Source organism: Zea mays, chromosome 9, assembly GCF_902167145.1.
Source record: "Zea mays cultivar B73 chromosome 9, Zm-B73-REFERENCE-NAM-5.0, whole genome shotgun sequence".
In the NCBI taxonomy this organism is placed as follows: Eukaryota; Viridiplantae; Streptophyta; class Magnoliopsida; order Poales; family Poaceae; genus Zea; species Zea mays.
The window spans coordinates 19,744,764-19,755,239 of NC_050104.1; the positions used below are offsets into that span (position 1 = coordinate 19,744,764).

Below are 10,476 nucleotides of genomic sequence, written 5' to 3' on the forward strand. Positions count from 1 at the left end.
AGATCCTGGTACATCTTTGTACTACCAGGGTGAATAGAGTAAGCTGAATCATGAGCTTCTCTCAAAATAAGTTGACGCAGGTGTTCAATTTCTAGTACGCAGATTCTCTTCTTAAACCATACTGTGCCTTGATCATCTTCCATGAAATCTGGGGCTTTACCCATCCCAATCAAAGTTTTAATTTCCTTGATTTTCTCATTGGACTATTGTCCTTTACGAATCTCTTCTTCCAAAGTAGATTCAACTTCCATAAATGTTGCTTCTACATTATTAAGCATACCAAGGTTGAGTTGTTCCATTTCCCAGCACAATTCTTGTGACATCAAATGAGTAGTGATGTTGTTCACTTGACCCTTACGGCTCAAAGCATCAGCTACTACATTTGCTTTTCTTGGGTGATATTGTATTTCCAAATCGTAGTCCTTAATCAACTCAAGCCATCTTCTCTATCTGAGGTTGAGTTCTTTCTGAGTGAATATGTATTTCAGGCTTGTGTGATCCGTGAAGATTCTGCACTTGTTTCCAATCATATAGTGCCTCCAAATTTTCAAAACTACAGCAGCTAGTTCCAAATCATACGTAGGATAATTCTTCTCATGTTTTCTCAACTGTCTTGAAGCATAAGCTATCACTTTTCCTTCTTGCATTAGCACACATCCAAGTCCAAGGTGTGATGCATCGCAATACACATCAAATCCCCTGTGGATGTCTGGCATTACCAATATTGGTGCAGTGGTTAACCTTTTCTTGAGTTCTTCAAAACAATTCTGACAAGTTTCATCCCATTTGAACTCTTTACCTTTCTCCAGTAGAGAGGTAAGAGGTTTCACTAACTTGGAAAAACCTTCAATAAATCTTCTATAGTATCCTGCCAATCCAAGAAAACTTCTGATCTTGGACGCATCCTTTGGTTGCTTCCAATCTAGTATCTCACTTATCTTTCCTGGGTCCACTTTAATTCCACCATCGGTAACGATATGTCCTAAGAAAGCAACTTCCTTAAGCCAAAAATCACACTTCGAGAACTTTGCATACAGTTGGTTGTCACGAAGCTTTTGTAGGACTAGCCTTAGATGATCTTCATGTGTTTCTTCATTCGGAGAATATATCAGTATGTCGTCAATGAATACGACCACAAACTGATCCAGATATTCCATGAATACTTTATTCATCAAGTTCATAAAGTATGCTGGTTCATTAGTCAGTCCAAACGACATGACCAAAAACTCATATAATCCATATCTCGTCGTAAAGGCTGTCTTCGGTACATCTTCTGCTCGAATCTTTAACTGATGATATCCTGATCTCAGATCTATCTTCGAGAATATCTTAGCTCCTTTCATTTGATCGAATAAATCTTCAATCCGAGGTAATGTGTATTTATTCTTGATGGTTACTTCATTCAAACTTCTATAATCAACGCACATTCTCCTCGAACCATCCTTCTTGTTCACAAATAGCACTGGGGCTCCCCAAGGGGATGAACTTGGGCGAATGAAACCTTTTTCTAGTAATTCTTCTATTTGTTTCTTCAGTTCTACTAAATCTTTGACATCCATTCTATATGGTCTTTTCGAGATAGGTGCGGTTCCGGATAATAATTCAATAGAAAACTCTATATCACGGTCAGGTGGCATACCTGGTAATTCCTCCGGAAATGCGTCTAGGTATTCACACACTACTTTAATATTTTCCAAGGGCTTTTCTTCCAAGTGATTGATCACTGTTTTCCCTTTTTCATCTATTGACTTGTCTATGTTAACTTGGATTCTTTCACCTTGAGGACTTGTCAACATAATTGTTCCATTGGCACACTGTATCACTCCATCACAACTTTTCAACCAGTTGCATCCAAGAATCACATCAATACCGTTGGGTCCTAGGACCACTGGGTTGACTGAGAAATATATTCCTTGAATCTTGAGATTAACATGGGGGCATGAGTGTGTGGCCTTCATGTTACCTCCTGGTGAACTAATATGTAACATCTTCTTAAGGGGGTACATTGGTATGTTGTGTTTTTCCACAAATGACTCAGTTATAAACGAATGTGATGCTCCAGAGTCAAATAAAACTGATGTAGGTATGGAGTTAATAAGGAACATACCATACACTATGTCGGCATCCTCAGGTACTGATTCTGCGGTGACGTGATTGACCCTTCCTCTGCTCTGGTTCTGCGGAGTCTTGTTCTGAGCAGATCCACGAGCGGGGGTGTTCTGGTCATTTCTCTGATTATTGCTTTTCTGTGGTGTCTGCTGGTTGCGCCTTGGGCAGTTGTTAGCATAGTGGCCTAGCTCACCGCACTTGAAACAGCCATTGGGTTGGACAGGTGCGTTGTTTCTGGCCTGCGTGTTCACGGCGCCACCTTGAAGATTCTGTGAACTCTCACCAGACCTCTGGTTGGTCTGAGAGTTGCTCCTTTGCTGGTTCTGACTTTGATTACTTCTCTGGCCTTGCTGTCCAGAGCGTTGCATCTGATAATTGTTTCCACCCTGATTTTCAGAGCAGAATTGCGAACCTTGAGCGTTGTTCAGGCTGGTGTTCCTACTGGACTGACCCTGAAACTTCCTTTTGTGGTCAGATAGCTCCTTTCTTTTACTTTCAAGGCCAATTGCCTTGTTCAGCAGTGTCTGGAAATTGGGAAAAGTATGACTCTGAAGTTGGTAATTCAGAGGTCCGATCAATCCTTCCAAGAAACGCTCTTGGCGCTTCTCATCTGTATCCACTTCTTCAGGGGCATAGCGTGAAAGATGAGTGAAGCGATCACGATACTCACTGACCGACATATTCCCTTGAGTAAGGGAAAGGAATTCTTTCTTCTTCAACTTCATGATTCCTGAGGGGATGTGATGAGCGCGAAAGTTCGCTTGAAATTCCTACCAAGTTATAGTATCCACGTTGGGGTGTGCCACTGTGAAGGCATCCCACCAATCGGACGCAGCTCCCTCGAGTCTTCCCGAGGCATACAAGACCTTTTCCCGGTCGTTGCACTAGGTGATGTCAAGCTTCTTTCCAATGACCTTGAGCCAGTCATCGGCATCCAGAGGATCAACCACATGAGAAAATGTTGGCGGGTGATGACTCATGAAATCCCGGTGTTTATCTCTGGCCGGGGATGCATACTGCTGCTGTTGCTGATGTTGTTGATTATGCTGGTTCTGCTGAATTTGTTGAACAGCCGCAGTGATTCCTTGCAGAATCTGCATCTGGGCGGCAATGAACTGCTCCATCTTGGGATTCGGTGGTGGTGGTGGTACTTGTTGACCACGCTGGTTCCGGTTGTTGTTGGGTCCTTGACAAGCGTACACCATCTGATTGGTTAGGAGGTGAAGTCCTTAGAGAAGTGGGGAGTAGAAAAGATTCTAGAGGGAAATTTCTTAAGTTTATGTTTTTTTAATGCTCTTATGGCCATCAGACCATTGCACTCAAACAAAAATCCAACTCAAACATATCAAACATCACCATCACATTGTTGTTATTATTATAGTATAACACTGTTTTATCGTCTATCGCGTCTAGCTTATTTCAATAAACTATCCTATCAACCTGAAGGAGTATGGTGATAGACTCAGGGGTTCCATAACAAAGCCTTCCAAAAAGAATGAGGATAAGGCAGAGAAAGACGTTTCTTCTTCATCATCCAAAGGTGGGGTAGAGGGTGTTGGCCGATCTTGAGCAACATAGGCGATACTTTTGTAAGCAGTTCTTCTGATAGCAACCTTCCGATAGACGAGAGAAAATCAGACTAGAAGAGTTGAATATGAAGGAGTTGAGTTTTGAGATAAAATAAGTTTTTTATGGAGGAAAATAACTCAAGTTTGGAAAGACTAACTAGGCTTTCCATTTCTAACTAGTCTAACGACTTAGGGTCAGCATAGCTTTGATACCACTTCTGTCACACCCGGTTCCAGGGGTAGAACCGAGCGCATAGCATATGTGTGCCAGGATCCATTTCCACACATATGTTGACGTCACAAGTGTAATATATCAAAAGACAATGCAATAAAGGCGTAAAGAGAGTAGAATACTTTATTACATCATCTGAAACATTGTATCTTTAACAAGTATCACATCAAAGTAAAGCGGAATTTAAATAACAGGGGCAATCTCCCACAGGAAGATGACTGGCGCATCGTTAGACTTAGAATTCCTCGTTGTCAAAATCTCCATCAAAGTTTCCAGCATCACCCTCTGATCAAAATATTAGCAAGGGTGAGCTCACTTATGGTCGGGGCTCAGCAAGTGGGGGAAAAATTAATGCAGGTATAACAAGGTGAGGCTAAGGTTGAGCAGTAAGCATTTTAGTTGGTCAACATTTTATTAACAACACCTGTCTTACTAATAAGTGTGAATCCCAAGTATCCCATTTAAACAAAGGGATATGAATATACAAAAACACATAAGTGAAACCACTTAAGCAAATTATTGGCAGATCATCGGATCTCAATTTAATTCCATCTTCAAGTTCAATTATCATGTGAGGAGTCCAGGTCGCTCATAACCGGGAGCACGGCTGATATATCAGTTTTACACTCTGCAGAGGTGGTACAACTTTACCCACAAGCCATGTATCCCATCTAGCCCGGGTTGATCGGACCCTTAAACACTGCCGAGGTGAATGGCTAGGGATCCATTATGAGGCTTTCACAAAATACCTTAATACGAAGCAACCCGCTAAGGTTTCTAAAGACGATGGTGGTGGCCCCCTGGGTGAGGTACCTTAGACAAGAATACGTCCCCATGTTAACGTGGGCTGCCAGCACCTACCGCTCCCCCTCTTGCCCATATTTCAGGTAAGGTTGTCAGGCACTAAGCATATAAAGCTAATTACCAAAGCCAGAGCCATGATAGCACTCGTGGTTGCACTGTTATCCTGGGTGGTCACTCCATGTTCCAATTAATTTGAAATAATGTTGCGTTAACCATCGGGTTAATGTCATAATTGCCAATTTCAATTTTGGAACATTAATACCAATTAATGAGTGACATTAAAATCATTAAGTTGAGCGGTAGCATAAATTTGCAAAGCTTAATAATTTCCCAGGGTAAACAAGGAATACAGTTGGTAAATCTAGGAAATCCTTAAATAGGTAAAACCCATCAAATTATGCAGTATATCAAAAAGTAAACATTATTATATGCAATGATTGGGTGCAAAAAGAATATGCAGAGGGAGAATCGAGTTGCCTTGCTCAAACATATCCTGTGGTTCGTCTTCGAACGTATTCGAATCCTCTACCACACAGTCGGCTTCTAATAGAGTCGCACATCGCACATACAAAAATAAAACATACACCAATAAATAAACACGCACCATTACATAAACATATACCATTACATACACATTAACATATATCGCACTTATCACACTTTAAATACGTCCTAAACGCGTAAATACTTATAATTTAGTTTCGAGAATACACTAGAGGAATTCATATGGAAATTTGACTATGAAAGTATATACTATATGGATTCATTTAAAAAAAATACATAAATATGGCGCTAATTAAAACTTTATAGAATCTAGAAAATTAACCAATTAATTATTGTATTCTACCGGAAAGGATGTGGGTAATATTTCCTTTTGAACTTTTCATTTGCAAATTTACATCACGGTACTATAATAATATTTAAAAGACATAATCTAAGGGTCATTAGATAACTTATATTAAGCTACTATTTAAACTATGGTCGCCATGATCAGTAGTTCAACCGTTTCAACACTTTCAGATTAATAGTCTAAACCTCTATTTACTACAGTTAAGTATAAGTTACTTGAGTTATATTTTCCTTTGACTTAACTTTTATAGAACCTACATTTAAATTAATTCTCAACTACTATATTCAAATTAAAATACACAAACATAAAAGACAACAGAGATACTAGATAAAATATTTTATCACATACACATGAAGCTAATAATTCAAATTACACGTGATTCTAACTCTAAAATATATAAATTTAAAATAACAAAACGATGCAGGGTTTAGATCCTCTATTAACTATAAACTTTAGGGTGTATCACATAGGATTACAGGGACCTAATTTAACTCTTTTGAACTAGAAAACATATAAACGAGTCCTACACAAAAAATTAGAGGCTAAGCTACATATTGCTCATCTTGTACCTCACAGCAATGTCGATCAGGAGAGGGGAAGAACGGCGTCGAGATTGGCTCGACGGCGGACGGCGCTGCAGGGAAGCAGAGGAAGGAGCACCAGCAGCGAAGGGCGGAGCTCTGACAAGGGGCAACAGGTCTCGTCGTCACGCTGTGCACGGGAAGCAGAGCTCGAACAAGCTAACGACTGTGAGTGGCAGCACGATTGCTGTGCGTGGGCAGTGAGCAGGGGGAGCAGAGCTCGCGGCGTACAGAACACGATGATAGAGGTTGTGCAAGCGTGTGCAAGGAGGAGAGCAGAGATTGAGCGTTGGGGCTTTGGAAATGAGGACTGGCAAGCACGCTTTATAGCTGGGAGAAGGAGAGAATCACGGAGGGAAGAATTAAGCCGCGGCGGCCGATTGAACGCATTGAAGCTTCCGTTTCCAGCCATTGATGGCGGCTGCATTGGTCGTAAGGAGAAACGGCCGCGACATGGAGAAAACGGGTCAGACGTGGGTGAGGCTGAGCACAGTGGCGCAGAAGCAGGTGGGACTACGCGTGGTGGCAGAGAGACGAGCAGTCGTGGCTGCGTCGGCTCGGCTGGCAAGCAACCCAGGGAGAAGAAAGGGTCGAGAGAGCATGTGGGACCCACCTGTCCTATGCACAATAAAGAGAAAAAAAAAGACGCGAGAATGAATGCCTGGCTTCTGGCCGAGCGTTCGTTTCTCAATTTTTTTTCTTTTGTTTTTTTCCCAAATTCACATGTAATATATATATATATATATATATATTAATATATATATATATAGATATATATATATTCCAAAGAAATTATAATAAATAATATTCTATGATTTAAGTTATTCAATCCTCGAAAATTTGACAAAACTATTATTTTAATAAATTAGACTTCACACAAAAAAAATATGATACAATAATAAATGAAATCAATCACTCAGTAGGTTTTAGTTATTCATCAAAATTTGTTAAACCTTGTTACATCACTACTTTAATTATTCAAAAAAATTCCAATGAAAGTGAATCAAATTAGATTGTTTTATTTGATGGATTTGAGGTGTTACACTTGTCCATTTTAATTATTACGATTATTGTCTTCTTGAGTTCTCTACTCACTTGCAATATTGCTCCTAAGTTTAATACTCATCTAGAAGGAGCAATCAAGTGAAGAGTTTTCCTTTCTTCTCTCTTCTCATCCTAACTTGGTTTTAGTTCTCACTAACACTTTTCATAAACAAAGTTTGTGTTGTTTAGAGTTAATTTCATAGGATCGCCTATTCACCCCTCCCCTCTAGGTGCTCTCACACATCACCACCTCCCGAAGAAAGACTCGAAGTAAGTATTTATTCATGCAAGGAGGAAAGTCGAGATAAAAATTGTACATTAGACAAAGGTCTCCCTTGGGCTACATTGTTCTTTACATAAAGGGCCCTTGAGTCTCCCGTAAACTACAACTCTGGACTTGTGGGCTGGACGCGGAACCCATCATCCAAAAGAAAGAAGCGGAGACCAACGAATAAGAAAGGAGGGGAGCCTGGTTGTCCCCCTGTCTTCCATCCTGACGCCCAGCACAGCACCGAGGGGTAGCTGCTCATGCCGGGAAACTAAAAGATGAGCACAAGAGAACGGTCGTTTGGAGCCCATCGGATCAGGTCCTCCGCTCACACGACACCGACCACCTCGCAGGTGGCCTCGTCATACCCCTGGATTAGGTTATCAAAGACGATGGATGGGGCGTCCTGAGAAGCCATCGTTAGGGCACGGAGGTCAACCCAATGCGAAACTGGACAACGACCAAGGCAATGGCGGTCCCACGGTGAATGTTGAGGTCCATGACATTCTGAACGCGGCTCGGAATGTCGAGCAGGCGCTACAGGTGAGTTGCTCTGCGAGCATGGATGCTCTAGGTCACCGAATCGAACTCCTAATGCAGCTACGCCAACTCGGTCTTCTGCCCTACTTAGAAGATGAAAAGAAACATAAGCCTCAGCGCCCCCGAGAGATAGAAAGGAATTGAAAAAAGCAGAGCGATGGGCGTACTCACCGCACGGGCCTCCATGATGGCCAATCACGCCTCAATACCTGCAACACGGGCATCACACGTTCGTACGGTCAACCGAGACGCCTCCAGCTGACCCCGCAGCTTAGCCATCGCCAACAGCGGAAGGGCCGAGGACCTGACCTCGCAAAACGGTACATGAGGGGTGGGGGAAGAAGCAATGACCCTCCGACATAAGATAACACGACCAGGTTGGGGCAGCGATAACCATCCTCACGGCTGTCACGGGACGACCAGCAAGGACCGTGGCGCTGACAGCGCCAGCGGCGAAACCGACGATGCAGGTCCATCGTCACAAGGACCAGCCTTTGATTCCCCGTCTGATGAGCTGGAAGACGAAAGTGATATACCTTCCCCTCCGACGCTTGAGCCAACTGCCTTGCAAGGAAAACTAGTCACTAATACAATGGAGGGTGAAAGTCGCCTAGAGGGGGGTGAATAGGGCGAATCTGAAATTTACAAACTTAATCACAACTACAAGTCGGGTTAGCGTTAGAAATATAAAACGAGTCCGAGAGAGGGCGCAAAACAAATCGCAAGTGAATGGGAAGTGTGACACAAGGATTTGTTTTACCGAGGTTCGGTTCTCTCAAACCTACTCCCCGTTGAGGTGGTCACAAAGACCGGGTCTCTTTCAACCCTTTTGCTCTCTCAAACGGTCCCTCGGACCGAGTGAGCTTCTCTTCTCAAATCAATTGGGAACCAAACTTCCCGCAAGGACCACCACATAGTTGGTGTCTCTTGCCTTGTTTACAATTGAGATGATCGCAAGAACGAATGAGAAAAAGAAGCAATCCAAGCGCAAGATCTCAAAAGAACACAACAAATCTCTCTCACTTAACACTAAAGCTTTTGTGGAATTGGGAGAGGATTTGATCACTTGGGTGTGTCTAGAATTGAATGCTAGAGCTCTTGTAAGTAGTTGGAAGGTGGAAAACTTGGATGACTTGAATGTGGGGTGGTTGGGGGATTTATAGCCCCAACCACCAAACTAGCCGTTTGGTGGAGGCTGCTGTCGCATGGCGCACCGGATAGTCCGGTGCGCCACCGGACAGTGTCCGGTGCGCCAACCACATCACGTGGTCGTTGGGTTCCGACCGTTGGAGCTCTGTCTTGTGGGCCCGCCTGGCTGTCCGGTGGCGCACCGGACAAGTCTTGTAGACTGTCCGGTGTGCCACCCACGCGTGCTCTATCCTCTGGGCGCGCAGGCGCGCATTTATTGCGTTGCAGTCGACCGTTGCGCGCGAAGTAGTCGTTGCTCCGCTGGCTCACCGGACATGTCCGGTGAATTATAGCGGAGCGGATTCCCGAATCTGGCGAGTTCAGAGTCGCTCTCCCCTGGAGCACCGGACACTGTGAATTATAGCGAAGCGCCTCTGAGAATTCCCGAAGGTGAAGAGTTCAGCTTGGAGTCCCCTGGAGCACCGGACACTGTCCGGTGGTGCACCGGATAGTCCGGTGCGCCAGACCAGGGTGCCTTCGGTTATCCCTTGCTCTCTTTGTTTGAACCCTTTTCTTGGTCTTTTTATTGGCTTAGTGTGAACCTTTGGCACCTGTATAACTTATAGACTAGAGCAAAACTAGTTAGTCCAATTATTTGTGTTGGGCAATTCAACCACCAAAATCAATTAGGAAATAGGTGTAAGCCTAATTCCCTTTCAATCTCCCCCTTTTTGGTGATTGATGCCAACACAAACCAAAGCAAGTATAGAAGTGCATAATTGAACTAGTTTGCATAATTGTAAGTGCAAAGGTTACTTGAAATTGAGCCAATATAAATATTTATATGATATGCATGGATTGTTTCTTTATTTTATTTTTTTAACATTTTGGACCACGCTTGCACCACATGTTTTGTTTTTTTTTTGCAAATTCTTTTGTAAGTCTTTTTCAAAGTTCTTTTGCAAATAGTTAAAGGTAAAATGAATAAGATTTTGCGAAGCATTTTCAAGATTTGAAATTTTCTCCCCCTATTTCAAATGCTTTTCCTTTGACTAAACAAAACTCCCCCTCAATGAAATCTCCTCTTAGTGTTCAAGAGGGTTTTAAGATATCAATTTTGAAAATATTTATACTACTTTCCCCCTTTTGAACGCAATAAGATACCAAATTGAAAAACTCTTTTAAAAATAAGGTGGTGGTGCGGTCCTTTTGCTTTGGGCTAATACTTTCTCCCCCTTTGGCATGAATCACCAAAAACGGATACTTGAGTGAGATATAAGCCCCTTTTAACTACTTTCTCCCCTTTGGCAAATAAAACATATGAGTGAAGATTATACCAAAGCCGGAGAGAT

General features: G+C 42.6%; 1 pseudogene; it reads right to left on the reverse strand.

Annotated features, from left to right (window-relative positions):
* Window positions 1–4,144: 4,144 nt before the first annotated feature.
* Window positions 4,145–6,592, reverse strand: LOC103638056 (uncharacterized; annotated as a pseudogene).
* Between the last annotated feature and the right edge of the window lie 3,884 nt (window positions 6,593–10,476).